This window comes from Mastomys coucha, unplaced genomic scaffold (genome assembly GCF_008632895.1).
Source record: "Mastomys coucha isolate ucsf_1 unplaced genomic scaffold, UCSF_Mcou_1 pScaffold6, whole genome shotgun sequence".
NCBI classification, from domain to species: Eukaryota; Metazoa; Chordata; class Mammalia; order Rodentia; family Muridae; genus Mastomys; species Mastomys coucha.
In genome coordinates, this window is record NW_022196912.1 from 113,645,185 (window position 1) to 113,650,955 (window position 5,771).

A 5,771-nucleotide genomic window follows, 5' to 3' on the forward strand; every position below is an offset into this window, starting at 1 on the left:
AAATTTACATGTAAATAAAGAAAATATCTAAAAGAAAAAAAAAAAGAAGCAGTTGGGCAAAGCAAGCCCCATGCAGAAGTCCTTACAATCACACATGACGTCAGGGCTGGGCAAAAGGTGGTTTTGACTATTCTGTGGCTGTGACAGTTCCCTGTGCGGATGCTTTGAAAACCCTAGGTTATAAAACACATAAATAGGAGCTTTGGGAACCCTGGGGAAATAGACCTTAGAAGTTTGCTTAGGTTTCCAGAAAAGTGTTTTCCCTGGGCTGGGTAGGGTTTTGGCAGGTGGAGAACACAGGCAAATTGGATTCTAAAAGGAGGAAGGAGCATGAACATGAAACACATGTACATTAGCATGTATGCCGATACCATGAAGTAGCTATAGATTTTTTTTTCCCCGTTAAGAAATGGAATCTTTAAAAGGTGAAACCATCGAAAGACGTGTTAAAGGTCATGACCATATTTGGTGATATAGTTCAAATGTAACCAAGTCTAATGGAGCCCACATAGCTTTTCTGAAAGCAGATGGTACATAATGAGCCTTTAACAGTGGCTGTTACTATAGGCATCAGCAAGACTGCAACAGCGATCCTCCAGGCAGCTGGATGGAGCAGAAGGTGGCCGGAGCTGGCATGGAAATATCCAACAGCAGACTGAAGAGATGGCTCCGGTAGCTGAAGTGGTTGCTGTGCAAGTGTAAGGACAGGGGAGGTTCCCCAGCTCCCGTGTGGATAAGCTGGAAGTGGTATTGTGTTCTGTAACCCCAGCACCTGGGGAAGCTAAGACAGAAGGCCACTGGGGCTTGCTGGTCTGCAAGTCTCACCTAATCAGTGAGCTCCGGGGTCAGTGAAAGGCCCTGTCTCAAAGTGTGTGTGGGGGGGGGGGGGGGGGGGGGGGGCTGAGAATGACAGAGGAAGTAAATCACTGACCCCTAGCCTCTAAGTACATGGGCACCTGAATACACACCCAACTGCTACAGCAGCAACAAGTCCATTGTCCCAGGATCCCACAGAGCAGGACCCACAGCCTCAGGGCCTCAGGGGTCTGTCTTGAATACCAACAACAAAGAGAAGGACCCTAGGATGAGAGGATGTTAGTGATAGCTATGGGTAGAACCTCTGCAGCAGAAAGCCTCTGCTGAAAGCCTGTATTTTGAAAGGGATTGCTGAGAAGCCACAGTGAGACACTTCGGAAGCTCTCGTCGAACGGGTGCATTTCAACACCAACAGGTAAGGGATGATGGATCTCCCGTGGCCATGCTCACATTTCCAGAAACATAGTGCAGACAACACAGGGCAACAAGAGTCGTGGTCAGCGATAAACAGCAGGCCTGCCTATCACCCTGTCAAATGCCAAATGCCTGTCAAATGCCAAGTGAGGATGCCGTGGATACAACCTGGGGGAGGTCGATGGGGATAATAGCACACTATTGTACATCTGTGGACCACATCAGTAACACACCTTAATTTATCATATACCCACAAACACTCTAGTAGTGGTTGGTGATTGTGTACAAAGGTAAGCTGTAACCCTTTCTATTGTTGATCTGTCTTTACTGTTATTTGGAATGTATGTATATGTGTGTGATGTGTTTGTATGTGTGTGTGTGTGGGGCTGTATTCACATAGGAGCACATGGAGGGCACTTTCTGCCTCATTTTTTTTGAGACAGTGAGCTTGTCTCTCACGGAACCTGAAGCTGATTTAGTACACTAGCCATCTAGCACGCTTCAGCAAGCTCCTACAAGCTACAGCAAGTTCCAGAATCCACCTGTCTGTCTTCCCAGTGTTGGGATTATGGGCATGTGAGGACAAGTCAGGCTTTTACATAGGTGCTGGGGATCTGAATTCAGGTTCTCACTCTGGCCCACCAAACACTTTATTGACTAAGCCATCTTCCCAACCCCTCTTTCAGATTTCAAAAGAGATTAATCAACTGGTGTGTTCTCTAACCTTTAGTCCCAGTTAAAAGGCTTGAGAAAATTTGCATTTGAAGTGCATGGTTGGGGCAAGGTGAGGGAGGCAAGGTGCCCTCTGCTGCTTGGATAAGGCAGGTGAATACCTGTTACTTGAAAGAATTTAATATTTATTATGCAGGAGACAAAGAGTTCTAAAAAGCACCTGCCTGGGGTATGACATAATCAGCTCTGCATTCTAGCAGAGTCCCAGCTGTAATGTGAGGACGCGCCCGGCCATATACCCAGTATTTCTCCCAAACATACCGGATCTCCACTAATCAGGCATGTGATGTACTGAGGTTTAAGAACCTAAGAGCCAGATGGATGAAGGGGTGGGGCTCGCAATCTGCCCTGCCCCTCCTTGAAAGTAGCTTGTTTTGGTTGTGGATTCTGTAGATCCTGGGCTAGGGACAGGCAGGCTCGTGTGTGTGTGTGTGTGTGTGTGTGTGTGTGTGTGTGTGTGTGTGTATTGCTCACTGTCTCAAATGTTTTGCTCTGCTGCTTTTCCTTATTGTATCTGTGCCAGGAGTTTCAGCCCCAAATAAATTGTCACACTCTGAAGCTAAACAACCACAAACCAAAGTCCAGATACTCTGAAACCAGCACCATGATGGCTGTTGGTGTGCCTCTACCTACCATGATGGCTGTTGGTATGCCTCTACCCAGCATGATGGCTGTTGGTATGCCTCTACCCAGCATGATGGTTGTTGGTGTGCCTCTACCTACCAGGATGGCTGTTGGTGTGCCTCTACCTACCATGATGGCTGTTGGTGTGCCTCTACCTACCAACTAAGACAGTTAATTTAACTGACCTTCAGTTGAACTGAATCATTCCCAGAAACATACCAACCCCTCCCCCAACAACAGACTTTGTGAGAAAGTGTATTCTGAGCTCTAGAAGAGGGAACAGAGACAGAAACATTTCTAGGAAGAACATTTGGTCTGTAAGTAACTACCAGGCATGCCAGCCTGTGCTCTTGGCATGAGACCCTTTTCTACTGTTACTCTGACCTGTTTGCGTCCACAGGAGCTCATGGGAACACATGGAGACAGACATTTAAATATTGTAGTAGGAATATATATATTTTTTCAAGAACCTTTTCTGAGGTAAGTTTCTGGGAAACATGCCTTTTACTTTGGACATTTGATTTTTATCCCTTTGGTTTTTTTCACAGATATTGGCTAGATGCTCTACATGCCAAGAACTGCATCCAGGGTGGCGATGGAAAAAGACACCAGGTTGGCCATCAAGACCTGGGAAGGAGGAAAGGATGCAGGAAAGGCATAGAGGAGGCTGCAGAAGCTCAGGGTGTCACAGGTGTCAAAGGATCTGTTGCTCGAGGTTAGTTTAAGGTTAAATAGATGCTGGAGAAGTCAGTAGAGGCAAAGAGGTCCATTCCTCTTGGCCCTCTCAAACTCCTTGTTCTTTCTTTCTCTTTCTTTTTCTTTTTCTTTTCTTTTCTTTTTTTTTGAAACAGGGTCATATAGGTCGGGATGGCTTTTGAACTTGCTATGTGTGCCAAAGAGTACTTTGAATTCCCAATCTTCCCAAATCCTCAAATAAAGGCGTGTGCTACCATGCCTAGCTTTGAATTATGTCTTTTTGTATCATGAATGGATCCTAGATCTGCCTTTCTCCTGGGACAAAAGATCCTGGAACTGGGTGACTTCTGAACTTAGTCTCAGCTGGGCACTCTCTAAACATGCTCTCCCTAACATCTGGGCTTCTTCACTGACTCCATGGCTAACTTAAAAGGCATGACTTTTTCCTCTACCTCTCTTCTTCCTGGAAGCTGCCAGAATTTCCAGCCACCCTAACTGTTATCTCTCTCTAAAACTCTGAAACAATAACAACTACAAACAAGAGCTTCCTTCTGAGTTTGTTTTTAAATTCTTTTATTAATGACCCCCCCCCCTTCTCCCGCAGAAGGAACCCATTTCCCCATTAACAAAAGTTCACACACGATGATTGGAGGGCAGGGGGAAGAACATGGTATTTTTGTCCATCTGACTAGGCACTTACTGTTAATGAGAACCAGAATTGATCTTAATGAGAAAGAGCCCGGAGTCTCAGGCTTTGGGAACTGATGCTAAATGCAGAAGCACTTTCAGGAGTGGCCAGGCATCGATTTACTGCATGAGGCAACTTCAGTATTTTAAAATCTTTCTGAAATACAGTACTTATGTGGGTTTTGTTTTTCTTTAAAGAAACACCAGCTAATGTACATGGATAATTATTTTTAAAACCTTAGGAAAAAAAAAAAACCAACAGCCCCACTGTGATGCTTTTTGCCGTCAGCCGTACTAAAAGATTCATAGCCTGTATTGATTTTTCTTCCCCCAAAGACGTCTCAATTTTCAACGTGCCTGAAGCCTCCCTCTTCCCATACCGTCTTTCCCTCACTCACTTTGGCTCTGGCCCCATGCCACCTTCCCAGGAAGTCCATTTTCCAAACCTGTCTGCTCTGTTTTGATTTCAGTGATGGCATCCTTGAGATACTGCATGCTCAGGTGCTCTTAGAGGTCATATGGGGGACATGTTGGAGGGAAGAAGCCACCTTGGGCATTTCTTATCCAAAGACCTGACTGTGAGGATTAGCTGACCATCCAAAGATACTGCCGGAATTAGGGGGAGACATTTGAGAGTTGGGGTGTCAGCTAAGAGTATCCGAAAGAAAGCACAAAGAGACACTTGCCTGTGCCACCGTCTCCCCTCTCTTTATGACATTCTCTTTCTTTTGGGTAGGCATCCTTGTGCTGTGTGTCTCATTCCCCCAACCTCCAACTTGGAAGACAGGTAGCCTAGGCTAGCTCCCAGTACACTATGTAACCAAAGATGACCTTGAACTTCTGATTCTCCATCTGATGTCTTCTGGCTGCTGGGATTACAATCATTCTAGAATGAGACATGTGGCAATATGCATGGCTTTATGTGGCATTGGACCCTGGTGCTTCGTGCACATCTGGAAAGCACTGTGCTAGCTGAGCTACACCCCAGCCCTTGTTTTTATTGTTGTCTTGGCTTTTTGTTTTATTTGTTTGGAATTTCTATAGACAAGTCTTCCTTTATAACCCAGCTTGTCCTGGAATTCACTAGGTAACCCAGGTTGGCCTTGAACTCTCCAGGATGCTCCGGTCTCAGCCTCCTGAGTGCTGGGATTACCTGTGTGAGTCACCACACTTGACTTCAACATCTAATTCTTTAATATAACTAACTTTGTGTCCTAGAGTTCACAGGGAAGCAATTCCAGACAGGGGCTTAGTAAAATCAACAGCACCACCACCAACAAAAACAACCAAGGGAAAAAAAAAACAAGAAAAAACAAACAAAAAGAAAAAACAAAACAAGGTGTGGTGGGAATAGCAAACAGAAGCAACTAGCACAAACACCTCCGAAAGGGTCAGCAGTGTGACGTATGTATTCCCTGGACCAGTGCTGCCGATAGGCAAAGATGTCCCAGACACCTCATTAATTGATTCAGACGAATCAGTGAATGCCCAGAATGCTGTGTTGAAATAGGCACATATAAGATGCTTCTGTTGAAACAGTACTGCCTCCTTTCTGGACCCACAAGATAACTAGACCCAGCATAAAAGCCTGGCATCTCTGCCTCTGTTTCCTGTCTCCTTTGCCTCTGTCTACAAGTCAGGATGATGGGCATTCACGTAGCACCTGTCAACGTCTCTCTCCCTCTTTAAGGCTGGAGGCATAGAGATAAGCCATTGACTTAAAGTCACCCTCAATCTCAGAGAAAATAAAACTGTAAGCACATGTGAAAAGTTCATGTCAGCACCCCAAAGATGGACTGTGG

General features: G+C 45.4%; 1 long non-coding RNA gene across 1 annotated transcript; it reads left to right on the plus strand.

The window, feature by feature from the left end:
* The first annotated feature begins 2,823 nt into the window (after positions 1-2,823).
* Positions 2,824-3,541, plus strand: LOC116080832. The gene is made up of 3 exons (XR_004114633.1): positions 2,824-2,903; positions 3,135-3,301; positions 3,438-3,541. It is a non-coding gene; the product is annotated as an uncharacterized LOC116080832 (long non-coding RNA).
* Positions 3,542-5,771: the final 2,230 nt, after the last annotated feature.